Genomic DNA, 14,892 nt, shown 5'->3' on the forward strand with positions numbered 1-14,892 from the left:
CCTTCAAGGAACTCTCAATCAGATCTAATAGCTTTTCCAATCACCCTCAGCTTTTCCAATCACTCTAAGATGAACATATTTTTCCATTTTAATATCTCATCTCTGAATCTGTCATCTTTTAATCATAATTGAAAAGGTTTTCTTCTCCCAAGTGTTATATAAAATAATAGAACATCTAATAATCAAAAGCATTTTGGACTCAATGAAATTTAAAAATCTCTTTTTCCAGGTACTAAAAAAAAAAAAAAAAAAAAAAAAACTAGTCAAGTATAGTAATCAAAACCCTACACTCCTTCTTGTTGTGGCTCAGCAGGTTAAGAACCTGACTAGCATCTATGAGGATGCAGATTCAATCTCTGGCCTCTCTCAATGGGTTAAGGATCCAGTGTAGCTGCAAGCTGCAGCGTGGGTCACAGATGCAGCTTGGATCCCACATTGCTGTGGTTGTGGCATAGGCAGGCAGCTGCAGCTCCAAGTCGACCCGTAGCCTGGGAACTTCCATATGCTGCAGGTGCAACCCTAAAAAAAAAAAAAAAAAAAAAAAAAAGCTAACAAAAAAACACTATTCTCATCAAATTTCTCCCTTTTTTGATCTCTGGCCTGCTTCAGACTTGGAAACCTATAAGCAAAGAAGATGGGGGCAGGCAGGGTCATCTCCAGCTCTTCCTCTACCTGTCCTTGACTCCCTGGCTTATGCTTTGGGACCTTTCAATAACTGATCTCAGAAAGATCACAGCGAATGATGGCATGAAGCGAGATCTTAATTCCTTCCTTGTTCAGGAATTGAACCTGGGCAGCTCACTAGACCACCTTGAGGCTAAAAGCAGAATTGCCCTGATTTCTTGCACCAGTTGAAAGCAAGAATGAATGCTTCAAGGAGGCAAAGACTAAAAACAGTATAGTACAACATGTGGAAAAGCATACAGGGAAGCAATTTAGAAGCAAAACACCACACCCAGAGAGGAATGTGGATGCTCCTGCTAGTGGGAAGCATGCCAAAGAGGTTACTGAAGGCATTTATATAGGGGCAACTTTGGGGGGTCTTTTTTTTCCTTTGGCCAATTATCTTGCTTTGTTTCTCACACCTGATTGAACCTAGGGCTCTCCCCAATATGCATGCACATCTTTTAACCAAGATGGATTCAAGAGAAAGGGCCTATGGGAAAGTTAGCAGGAGTTATTATGGCCTGGTGACCACTCCCTTTCTGACCCCAAGAGGTATTTCTGTGTATGTGTGGTTGGGGCCTCCTTGACCCCAAGGATGGGAAGTATGTGATCTCTTGATCTTTTGCCCCAGTGGGGCTTAGACCCTCTCTGCCCCTGCCATTACCAGTGTTTAAACTGTCCACAGAAAGCAAAGCCCAGTTATTTACTTTGTCCTGTTGTAATTTCTATCTTGACATATAAACAGGTGGCTGGTTTTAAGCCTCTATCATGTAGCCTATCTATCTCCTGCCTCAGAGTGAGATGATTGAAAAGAAGTAAAAGTAGGAGTTCCCTGGTGGCCTAGAAGTTAAGGATTTGGCATTGTCACTGCTGTGGCATGGGTTCAATCCCTGGTCTCAGAACCTCTGCATGCTGTGAGTGTGGCAAAAAATAATAATAATAATAAAAGTAAATAAAATATTACTTCACTGTACAGTTAGACTCTAATATAGCAATTTTCTCTGCAAGGGATGTTCTAAATGTCAATTCTTTCTGTCTTGGAGTGGTTTTGTGGCTTTGTTCAGCATCGGAGATCTCTCACCTGCAGTTCCTTTGACGTACACTATGCCTCCTCCAGCTGGCCGCTTACAACTTCCCCTCAAGCCACTGGTTATTTTGTGGCCCACTTCCCCATTGGGTTTAGTCCTCTTGTGTAGAGTCCCATTTGGAACAACCCAATACAGTTCTCACTTGGGAGCCTCGTGGGTTCATGGGAAATTTGAACATCCTTTGTCACGCCAGATGCTAGAGATTGTGGTAGATTCCAACCTGGCCCTTTTCCCTCACAGTGCTCCAAGTCAATAGCTCTCTGGCCACAAACTCTCACTTTTATTTTTTTTTTTTTAATTTTAAACTGCATTTATGTAAAGCTTTTATAACTAAGTAAAATTAAAAACCTTAAATTCGAAAAGCCTTTGAATGGGAGAATCCTGCAAAGTGGTAACATCATAGAAGACCCAAAGTAAGAGCTGAAAACATATTTTTGAAAACAAAAAGGTAACGTGATGGACTAGTGGTAGTAAATATTCTAATACTGAGAAAAAAAAAAAATAACTCTCAACATGACCCAAATGAGTTGTTTTGTTTTGTTTTTTGTTTTTTTTTATTATAGTTGATTTACAGTGTTGTACCAATTTCTGCTGTACAGCAAAGTGACCCAGTTATACATGTATATACACTTTTTTTCTCATTATACCTTCTGTCATGTTCTGTCACAAGTGATTAGATATAGTTCCCTGTGCTGTACAACAGGACCTTACTGCTTATTTACTCCAAATTCAATAGTTTGCATCATAACAAAAATATTGAGTTGAACCTAGACCACTTTGGTATCTTGAATTAATTATTAATTAAAAGAAAAAAAGAAATAGGTGGTTATGGGATGAAATGTATTTCTTAAAAGAGAAAAATTACACAGATATGGTTAGGCCACAGACTCTCATCTGTAGTCTTTGTAACTTTGTAACGAGTCAGATGCCAGGCCCTACATCCCTCCAAAGTCAGGGAACATGTGAAAAACTCTCTAAATGGTCCTCTAGAACCATCACTGGGTCTGAGAACACGATCTTGTGAATTGCCTCTTGGAATGATCAATCTTAAGCAACTTCACTCTGTTTCAGGTTTCATCCTGAACTTTAAGACAAACCCACTTACATATAAAATGCTAAAAAAAAAAATAAAAAAAAAAAAGTTTAAATTCCTTCTCTAACTTCCCAAGATGCTGAGAAATAGCTCACAGTAAAAGATAAAACAATATGTGAGATATAGTGATGATGTGCTTTATGCTGGATCCTTTATGTCACTGTGGATGTACTGAGAAGGACAAAACATCACTAACGTAGTATACCTGCCAAGAACACATAATCTGAATTTAATCCTGAGGAAACAGCAGACAAAGATTCAGAATATAGACATCAGGTCAAACTATCAGCTTTCTTACTAACAAAAATAATTTGAGGAATGCAGAGGCCAAATGCTAATACTTCCTAAAACTTGGATCCTGAATCAATCAGACTTAACACCAGTCCCTTCCACCAGGATGTGCATAAACCATACTTCTCTTAATTCAGGAGACAGTGTCTCCCCCCATTAAGCTTGTCCAGTGGAGGAACGAGAGTAGGATACCCTGGCTCTGGGGTAGGCAGATCCAAAAGAGGAAAGAACCCAGAAGAGGCTAATGCACATCCTCACAGGGCCACAGATTGCAGAAATGGAAACTCTATAGGCAGGGGTACCTTCTTTAGATGGATCCAGACCCTCTGGCACGGGGCTGAGACTCCATAACATGTTTGTTGGAACTATCCTTCCTAATCACAAGGCCTGAAAGGTCAGCTAAGTTTCAGCCCCCTACTCAGTGCCAGCACAGATGGGCAGCCCTGTGCAGGTAGCTGCCCTGCATGCTTCATTCTTTCTCTCAATCCCACTAAAGGTTTGAGAAAGACAGAATGTAGGGTGGAAATTCCTTTCCTTTTTCTAATACATAGATGAAAATTCTGTTTTAGTGGTCTATATAGGATTCTGAGAGGAGAAAACAGTCCCCTCTATATAAGAGACATTGATGCATTAAAGATATCAATTCATTGCCCATGATATAGTTTATTTTTTTCTTCTGGTTTACCATTTTGTTCTAATTTTTAATGTGATTTTTAAAAGATGTTTTAGATACCTAGCATTTTAATACAAAATTCAAAAGCAATAAAGAATTCATTGTGAACACAAGATGAAATCTATTAATACTTTAGCTTAATAAGGCAACTCGGTTTTGTTTTAAATAAACTACAGGCCCACTTAGCTTCAGAATTATTTTGGAACATCAAATTTACACAGAAACAGATACCTCTAATTGTATTGTATCCTAAGCAGTAACGTGTTTAATTATAACAGTATATTCTATCATCTTTCATATATTATTGTAGCTCTATGTTTTCTAAGAAGGAAAAAGACTGACACAATTTTCAACACGTTCTCCCAATGCTCCTGATCTTCTCCGGGTTTTTCTTCTGAAGGAGGTACTCCCTTTAAATCATCTCTTGTAGGATTCAGCATATTTTTATACAGTATCAGTACTTCACTTAAAGACTTGTCAGTTTTCATTATCCATGGAAAATCTATCTTCCCTCTTCACACGTTACACACACTTTGATAAAAAATGTCAATCTCATCCCCTCATTCTGAACTCTCTAGGCATTTAGGTTTAGGTATATCTGTTATTTGTAAATAGCAATATTTAGATTTTTAAATTAGGGCCTAGCCCAGGAATCTTATATCAAGGATTTTTGCAGCATTCACATTAATTATACTAAGTGATTTGTGTGATATGACTTACTATCATTTTGTATGCTTTCTATTTTTATACTTCTTGCTAATTCCCTTTTCCATAATTCTTTCTTTTGCTGTATTGACTTTTACTAGCTTTTTCCTAGTGATTAATTACTCATACATCCTATTTATTCTGTTGTCATCTTTACATATTCTATTGTCATCTTATAAACTTTAACTTAATTTTTTGATACAAATTATTCTATTGTTGCTTACCTTATGTAGCATATCTTCTAAGAACTATTGCTTAAATTTGTATTGTTTTAAATCTTAGTAAAATTTACTGGCCTGCTTACTGATTTTTGTTTTACACCCTTCTTCCTTTCCTTGAGCTCTTAACTTTGATTCATTTCTCAGCCTACTGAACCAAAGAATATTTTCTAATTCTCAAGAAGGCTATATATTGTTGGGGCTCAGGGCAGGTCACTCCAAAATATGCTTTAATGGTATATTGATTATTTTGAATTAAAGTTACTTAAGAAACAACTGATGCAAGCGGGACAATTTCGCCCTCCTCTCTATATTTCCCTGAAAGCAGGAAATAAATCTTCCATGCAAAAGGTTCCATCCTTATACCAAGAGATAGAAAGACATCCTAGTTACCAGAGACAGGGAAATCAGGACTAAGAAGGCTACATAAACAAACCTTGTTACTTCTTTAGTAATTTACTACTCAAGCCCAAACTTTGCTTAAATTCCTTACTAATTAAGCACCCAAACCTAAGTTTCTTTGTCCAGTCAATTTCTATCAAATTTCTTCTTTCTTTTAAAAAAATATATAAAACTGCCTGCTTTGGCCACTTCTCAGGTCCCATTTCTTTGTGAGCTTTGTGCTCACAAATTAAAATTTGTTTCTTTTTCTCCCACTAATCTGTCTTGTGTTAATATCAGTATTAGTCCAGCCACAGGAACTCAAGAGGAGTAGAGGAGGAAATTCCCTCCCACCCTTGCTAATGTATTATTGCCTCTACTCACATCATTTTCTCAGCCTTCAGTGTCCCCCACCCAAAGACAGCCATCTTCCTACTCTGTGTTTCCATAGCACATCTATCACACATACTTCTATTATGGAACTTATTTCATTCAGTGCATTTATTACTGGGATTTAAGCTCCTTGAGAGCAGTTTCTTTTTCTACGATTTCTTTCCAGTATGCTGCAAGGGGCTCAAAATAGAGACTCAGTCACTATTGAAAGAAGTAATCATTAGCTGAATTATTTAATAGTTGATCACTGAGAAAACATCGCAGTACTTCTGTGTGCCGTGCTGTAAGGCTGAATTTGTGGACAGAAACACAGAGAAAAAAGGGCTTAATGACATCAGAGCTGGAGATACCAACCCCTTCAAAGAGCCATTCATATGACATTTAAAGCTACACTCTCCCAAGTGAGGTAAAATCAAGAAGGTTGAGCACCAATCATGAGTTATGCCCACAGTTAAATGGTAGGAGAACTGAGGGTGGAAGCGATGAGGAGGAGAAGTAGGCAGCAGGGTGAATCAACGCCATGGAAACGTAAGTGAGAGACAGTCCAAGATGCAGAAGTGGTCAACAGTAACTAATAATGAAGAGTAAGGAAGGATGAAAGATGAGCTGAGAGGAAAGGTCATTAGAAGCTGACGATCTTGTTTCCCACTTTTCATACATGGTTAAGTCTTTTCTATGCTCCTCAGTTATGGTTTAAAACTATGACTACTTAGATAAACAGAAAGCCTAGCCAGCCTAGATACTTGCTGAAATAGGTCAATTAGCATATTTGAAAATTCAGTACAGTTAAATGTATGATAAAAGGATTTTTTTAATTAATCCGGCACTTCAATCCTTCTATTTCAATCACCTAAAAGTTGCTTTAACAGATTAAACATTCCATTCATACCTCTTACAGGGTAAAGCCTCCATCATCTTTAAAGGTAAACAGTCTAGTCATCAAGAGCAAAAGAATACCAGATCAATATCACAGGGGAGATCTTCACCTCTTTGACTTTAACCACAGCCTACTGCTTCAGAAAAGGACTACTGGGGATTTAGAAAACTCCATGAAATTGTGTGTGTGTGTGTGTGTGTGTGTGTGTGTGTGTGTGTGTGTGTATAAAATATATAATATATACTATATATATATATTTCTCAAGTATATTCTAAATTATAGAAGCACATGAGGAAAGGAAGTCTACTTGTGATGCAAAAACTGATTCTTTGGCAAATTTTCAAGGGCAATAAGACACTTATGACTTTCTACAATGAAATAGTAGAAATGAAATTAAAAAATGAAATCCCACATGATGATTAGATTACTTATTTGTTGAAACAAACAAATATAAAGAACTTACTATGTTAAAGTGTAGTGTGTGGCATGGTTTCTTGAGGCATCTACAGTAAAGGACCATTTTCCCCACAGTTTATCATGATTAAATACCTTTGAAAAAATATAATAAGAATAAATTACTAGGAGTTCCCACTGTGGCTCAGTGGGTTAAGAACCCTACACAATATCCACAAGAATGTAGATTTGATCCCTGGCCTTGCTCAGTGGGTTGATGATCCAGCATTGCCACAAGCTGTGGCACCAGTCACAGACGCAGCTCAGATCTGGCATTGGTGTGGCTGTGACTGGCAGCTGCAACTCTGATTCGACACCTAGCCTGGGAACTGCCATATGCTGATGGTATGGCCCTAAAAAGCAAAAAGAAAAAAAACTCGAAAACACTCCTTCCATTGGCAAAACCAAGAGCACACCAATTGCAGAAAAGAACAAATACATAGAAAGAAAACGCGTATAGAAAGACTAAACAATCAGGCTCCTTTTATGCACTATAATTATCACAGGATCAGTGAAAAAAGGATTCAGTCTTTTCCAAGATTAATTAAAATTTTCAAGAGCTAAAATATATTTATTGGTTCCAAAAAATAAACATTGAGAAAGTAAAATGAACAAATGTTAAAGTCGAAAAATATAGCATTGACTATTAAAGATTATCAGTTAATTCATAGATTATTTTAATAATAATTAAACTTAGTTGTGATAAAATATCATTATATTTGAAAACTACTTTTCATCACTGTAAGCTGTGGCGTAGGTTGCAGACGAGGCTTGTATCCCACATTGCTGTGGCTGTTATGTAGTTTGGCAGCTACAGCTCTGATTCAACCCCTAGCCTGAGAACCTCCAGATGCCCTGGGTGTGGCCCTAAAGAGACAAAAATAAAAAAGACGTTGTGCAAATCTAATTCCCAGAACTTTACATGTCAAAAGGGACACTGGAAGGATGGAGGTCTAAGATGGTGGAGGAGCAGGACATAAGTCTCCTCTACTCCCACAAATACATTGAAAATACAACTATATCTGGAACTATTCGCACAGAAAATTTGCAAAAAAAAAACTTCAAGATTCGGATAGAACATGAAAAACATTACAAAACCAGACAGGACATAAAGAAAGAAGAAGAAGAGAAAAAGAAGCAAAAGGAAATGAGAAGGGACCTGCTCTCCCAGGAGGGAGCTGGAAAGAGGAATATGCTCCTGCACCCCAGGATGTTCCCCCACCAGCGATGAGATCAGCTGAAAATGGAGGAAAAACTCTAGACAAACGGTCTGAAGCAGTTAAGAAGGAGACAGTTCTCCAGAAATGGTTAGTGCTATGGGCAATGGACAACTGTAGGCTGGTGCCAGCAAGTGTTGGGAACTAAAACTTTGGCCTTAGAGATCAGACCCAAAGAGGGAGCTGGGGCCAGCTATCTGGGGAAAAAAACAGGGTTGGTTGTGCAGAAACAGCCTGGAGGGACTAGAGTATAGGGTGACCACAATGGAGAGCATCTAAGCAGAGACAGCCTAGTTGGGCTTAGAGACTAGATGCCATTGTTTGGGGTGCTGGAAGGAAGAGGCGGGATCCAGCACTACAGCCTTGTTCCCTACACCAGCTTTCTCAAGCCATGGACACTGCCTGCCTCAGCTCAGGAACCCTTCAGCCTAACAGCTGCCTACCAATGGCTGAGAAGTAGTCCTGCTCTTAGGGCAGAGACTTCTTGGAGCAGGTGGAGTAACCACCTGGGAGAATAACACAAGTTCCCTGTTCCTGCCAGCATCCCCCCTCCTGCACTAGTGGAGCCCAAGCAGTTCCAGAAAAGCTGCCAGTGATGGCAGCGCTCATCCCCCAAGAAATCAGGGAAAACACAGGTGCTTTGGCAGAGAATCTGCAAAGGCTCTGACCAGCAGGGAGCACCAAAAAAGCTGCTGAGGGCAGCACCAAAAAAGCTGCTGGTGGCAGCACCCACTTCCTGTAAAAGCAACAACCTGCTTGAGCAGGAAAACACAGGCATCTCAGATCCGCCCAGAGAGGCAGTGCCCATTCCCATGAGGGCCTTGGGAGTCTGCTCCCTGCCAATCAGGGAAAACAGAGGCACCTTGGCTCTACCCAGAGATTCTACAGAGGCTCAAGCCCGCAAAGCACCACCAGAAAAACTGCTGGTGGCAGCGCCCACTTCTTGCAAAAGCAGTGATCTGCTTGAGCATGGAAAACACAGGTAAACACAGGTGTCTCAGCTCTGCTCAGAGAATCTGCAAAGGCTTTTGCAAGTGTGGCAGTGCCCATTCCCATGAGAGGGCTGCCAGTGCCTGCTCTCTGATGGAGCTATGGGCTGCCCAACCAGTGAAAAGCACAGGATACAGGACCCCTGCCAGTGGTTCTGTGAATCCTCACATCGGTAGCACTATTTCCACACCAAGAGAGTCAGTGGAGGCCCATTAACTCACATTCCAATCTGCAGGGCTACAGAGAGCACTCCTACAAGCAGAAAGGAAGGGGGAGGGGCCACCAGAAACATACATCCTGAAGCTACAGAGAGAGCCTGTGAGCAACAAGTAGGGAAAAGCCCCCAACCCCTGATGCTTTAGAGAGAGATCCCTAGTGTGGCCAAGAAAGGAGAGTGCCAGCAGAACAGCAGCACCTGCTCCCATATCTACATAAAGCAATCCGTAGCGCCTACCCAGCAAAGAGGTATACATGAAAAACTACCACTCCTGAGAACTCCAAGACGGGGCACCTGCTTCAACATCTACATATCAACTATCAAGAGGACAATAAGCAGAAAGGTAGACACTGTGAGACAACAAAGAAGCAGCTTTCAGACAAAGAAACAAGACAAAAGCACACAAAAACCACTAAATAATGAGGAGATAGACAGTTTACCTGAAAAAGAATCCAGAGTGATAACAGTAAAAATGATCCAAGATCTTGGAAAAAGAATGGAAACACAGATTGAGAACTTAAAAAAAATGTTTAACAAAGAGCTAGAGGATTTGAAGAGTAAAATGTATAGTGCAATAGCTGAAATGAAAAATACCCTAAAAGGAACCAGCAGCAAGTTAATGGAGGCAGAAGAACGGATAAGTGAAGTGGAAGACAGTGGTGGAAATCACTGCTACAGAAAAGAATAAAGAAAAAAGAATGAAAAAAACTTAGGGGAGTATAAGATACATCTGGGACAACATTAAATGTACCAACATTCACATCATAGGGGTTCCAGAAGGAGAAGAGAGAAAAAAGGGCCAGAGAAAATATTTGAAGAGATTATAACTGAAAATTTCCCAAATATGGGAAAGGAAACACTCATTCAAATGGAAGAAGCCCAGAAAATTCCATACAAAATAAACCCCAGAAAAAATACAGCAAGACACGTATTAATCAAACTGACAAAAATTAAGTTCAAAGAAAAAATATTAAGAGCCACAAGGGAAAAACAACAAATCACATATAAGGGAATTCCCATAAGGATAATAGCTAATTTCTCAAAAGAAACTCTATAAGCAGAAGGGAGTGGCAAAATATATTTGAGGTGATGAAGAAGAGGAACATAGAACCAAGAATACTCTACCCAACAAAGCTCTCATTCAGATTTGATGGAGAAATCAAAAGCTTCACAGACAAGCAAAAGCTAAGAGAATTCAGCTCTATATCAACTACTAAAGGAACTTCTCTAAGCAGAAAAGGAAAAGCCACAATTAGAAACAAGAATATTGAAAATGAAGAAGCTCACTGGTAAAGACACAGATAATTTAAAAGCAGGAAATCATCCATTGACAAATACAATATCTAAACTACCAAGCAAGAGAAAAGGAGAGGACAAATGCAGAACATTGAAAATGCATTTGAAATTAAAAAGACCAGCAAGACAAAACAATGCTGCACACATATAGATGGATATATCAAAATATAAGGATAACCACTAGCCAAATGACTATAATGGTCACACACATAAAAAAGAAAAACCAAGCCAAACATAACACTAAACATGGTCAGAAAATCACAAGACAAAAAAAAAAAAAAAAAGAGGAAGGGAAGAAAAAGGACCCAAAATAGCAATCCCCCAAAAAAAAAATTTAAGTGAATGACAATAAATACATACTTATTCATAATTACACTGAATGTAAATGGATTAAATGCTCCACATAAAAGAAAAGGACTAGCTGAAGAATTCAAAAGCAAGAACCATATAAGATGTCTGCAGGAGACCCACTTCAGATCTAAGGACACAAACAGACTTAAAGTGAGGAGATGGAAGCAAATGTTACATGCGAATGGAAATTATAGAAAAGCAGGAGTAGCAACACTCATATCAGACAAAATAGATTTTAAGATAAAGACGGTCACAAGAGACAAAGAAGGACATTACATAATGGTCAAAGGATTAATACAAGAAGAAATAACAATTTTAAATATACACGCTCCCAACATAGGAGCAGCACAATATATAAGGCAACTACTAACAGCCATAAAATGGGAAATTGACAGTAACACAATAATAGTGGGGGACTTTAACACCCCACTTACAGCAATTGACAGATCATCCAGACAGATAATCAGCAAGGAAACACAGACCTTAAATGATACATTAGACCAAAGAGACTTAACTGATATCTCTAGAAATTTTCACCCTAAGGTAGCAGAATATACTTTCTTCTCAAGTATGCATGGAACATTCTCCAGGACAGATCACATCTTGGGCCACAGATCAAGCCTTTATAAATTTTTTTAAATTGAAATTATTTCAAGCATTTTCTCTGATCACAATGCTATAAGGCTAGAAATAAACTACAAGAAAAAAAAACAGCAAAAAAACACTATCTCTAGCTAAACAATATGCTACTAAACAACCAATGGATAATTGAAGAAATCAAAGAGGAAGTTAAAAGATACATAGAGACAAATGACAATGAAGACACAATCCAAAACCTATAGGACACAGCAAAAGCAGTTCTGAGAGGGGAGTTTAGAGCAACATAGTCTTATCTCAGGAAAGAAGAAAAAAAATGCAAATAAGCAACCTATTTACCCTTAAACATCTAGAGAAGGAAGAAAAGACAAAGCCCAAAATGAGTAGAAGGAAAGAAACCATAAAGATCAGAGCAGGAATTAATAACATAGAGACAAAGAAGATAATTGAGAAGATCAATGAAACCAAAAGTTGGTTCTTGGAAAAGATGAACAAAATTGATAAAGCATAGCCAAACTCATCAAGAAAAAAAGGGAGAGGGTTAAAATCAATAAAATTAGAAATGAAAAAGGGGAAGTTACAACTGACACTGCAGAAATATAAAGTATCAAAGTATCATAAGATGGACTTCCCGTCATGGCACATTGGAAATGAATACAACTAGAAACCATGAGGTTGTGGGTTCAATCCCTGGCCTTGCTCAGTGGGTTAAGGGTGCAGTGTTGCCATGAGCTATGGTGTAGGTCGCAGATGCAGCTTGGATCTGGCTTTGCTGTGGCTCTGGCGTAGGCTGGCAGCTGTTAACTCCGATTAGACCCCTAGCCTGGGAACCACCATACACCATAAGGGTACGGCCCTCAGAAGACAAAAAGACCAAAAAAAATACAAAGTATCATAAAAGACTACTATGAGCAACTGTATGCCAATAAAATGGGCAACCTAGAAGAAATGGACAGATTCTTACAAAGGTACAACCTACAAAGACAGAACCAGGAAGAAATAGAAAATATGAATAGACCAACCACAAGTACTGAAATTGAAAATGTGATTTAAAAACTTCAATAAAACAAAAGTCCAGGACCTGATGGCTTCACAGCTGAGTTCTACCAAACATTCAGAGAAGAACTAACAACTCTTCTTCTGAAACTTTTTTAGAAAATTGCAGAGGAAGGAACGCTCTCAAGCTCATTCTATGAAGTCACAATTACCCTGATACCAAAACCAAAGATACCACCAAAAAAGAAAATTACAGGCCAATATCACTGATGAACATAGATGCAAAAATCCTCAACACAACACTAGAAGACTGCATACAAATATACATTAAAAAGATCACACACCATGATCAAGTAGGATCTATCCCAAGGATGCAAGGATTCTTCAATATCTGCAAATCTATCAATGTGATACACTACATCAATAAACTGAAGAATAAAAACCATATGATCATCTCAAAAGATGCCAAAAAAGCTTTTAAAAAAATTCAACACCCATTCCTGACAAAAACTCTCTAGAGAGTGGGCCTAGAGGGAAACTACCTCAATATAATTGAAGCCATTTATGACAAGCCCACAGCTAACATCATCATTCTCAATGATAAAAACTGAAGGCATTACCGCTAAGATCAGGAACAAGACAAGGATGTCCTCTTTTAACAATGTTCTTCAACATAGTCTTGGAGGTCTTAGCCATGGAAATCAGACAAGAAAAAGAAATAAAAGGAATCCAGATTGGAAAAGAAGAAGTAAAACTATCACCGTTTGCAGACGACATGACTCTACGTCTAGAAAATCCTAAAGACACTATCAGAAAACAGAGTTCATCGATGAACTTGGTAAAGTCACAGGATACAAAATTAATACACAGAAATCAGTTGCATTTCTATATACTATCAATGAAAGATCAGACAGAGAAATTAGGTAAATAACCCCATTTACCATTGAAACAAAAAGAATAAAATACCTAGGATAAACCTACCTAAAGAGACAAAAGACCTGTACTCTGAAAACTATAAGATGCTGATGAAAGAAATCAAAGAAGACACAAATAGATAGAAAAATATATCGTGCTCTTGGATTAGAAGAATCAATGTAGTCAAAATGACAATACTACCTAAGGCAATCTATAAATTCAATGCAATCCCTATCAAATTACCAATGACATTCTTTACAGAACTAGAACAAAATATTTTAAAATTTGTGTGGAAGTACAAAGGACCTCGAATAGCCAAAGCAACACTGAAAAGAGAAAAATAGAACTGGAGGAATCAGGCTCCCAGACTTCAGATTATACTACAAAGCTAGAGTCATGAAAATAGTATGATACTGGCACAAAAACAGAAATATAGATCAATGGAATGGGATAGAAAGCCCAGAAATAAACACAAACACCTATGGTCAATTGATCTATGACAAAGGTGGCAAGAACATACACTGGAGGACAGATAGTTTCTTCAATAAGTGGTGGTGGGAAAACTGGACAACTCCATGTCAGAGAATGAAATTAGAACATTGTCTATACACCATACACAAAAATAAACTCAAAATGGATTAAAGACCTAAATTTAAGGCCAAACACTGTAAAATTCCTACAGGAAAACACAGGCAGAACACTCTGACATAAATCACAGCAACATCTTGTTTGATCCACCTCCTATAATAAAGAAAATAAAGACATAATTAAACCAATGGGACCTAATTAAACTCAAAGGCTTCTGCACAGCAAAGGAAACCATAGAAAGAAAAAAAAAAAAAAGACAACCCACAGAATGGGAGAAAATTTTTGCAAATGACTCAACCGACAAAGGGTTAATCTCCAAAAAATACAAATGACTCATACAACTCAACAACAAAAAAACAAACCCAACTGAAAAAAATCGGCATTAGACCTAAATAGACATTTCACCAAAGAAGACATACAGATGGCCAGCAGGCACATGAAAAAATGCTCAACATCACTAATTATTAGAGAAATGCAAATCAAAAGTACAGTGAGGCAGCACTTCACACCACTTAGAGTGACCATCATTAACAAGTCACCAAATAAATGCTGGAGAGGATGTGGAGAAGACAACCCTTCAAAACTGTTGGTGAGAATGTAAATTGGTACAACCACTATGGAAAATACCTCAGAAAACTAAATATAGAACTACCGTTTGACCCAACAATCCCACTGCTTGGCACATATCCAGACAAAACTTTCAGTGATAAAGATACATGCACCCCTATGTTTGTTGCAGCACTATTCACCATAGCCAAGACATGGAAACAACCTAAATGTCCATCAATGGATGAATGGATTAGGAAGATGTGGAACATATATACAATGGCATACTACTCAGCCATAAAAAAGAACAAAATAATGCCATTTGCAGCAACATGGATGGA

The 14,892-nt window shown here is 38.2% G+C and overlaps 1 protein-coding gene across 15 annotated transcripts in view; it reads right to left on the reverse strand.

Moving 5' to 3' along the window:
* Positions 1–14,892, reverse strand: part of TNFSF4 (TNF superfamily member 4) — a 328,053-nt gene that overhangs the window by 165,475 nt on the left and 147,686 nt on the right. For 4 of the 15 annotated variants that reach the window (XR_014814400.1, XR_002346948.2, XM_084974661.1 and 1 more), the window contains one exon: positions 6,849–6,934. The exons of the other annotated variants lie outside the window; for them this stretch is intronic. The gene's annotated coding sequence lies outside the window, so the exon portion shown is untranslated. Of the gene's footprint in view, positions 1–6,848; positions 6,935–14,892 lie in introns of those variants that run through there. 15 annotated transcript variants of the gene reach the window in all.

Source organism: Sus scrofa, chromosome 9 (assembly GCF_054392235.1).
Source record: "Sus scrofa isolate SSC_HxYL_T2T_F1_AM1 chromosome 9, Sscrofa_HxYL_maternal_Yorkshire_Landrace_v2.0, whole genome shotgun sequence".
NCBI lineage: Eukaryota > Metazoa > Chordata > Mammalia > Artiodactyla > Suidae > Sus > Sus scrofa.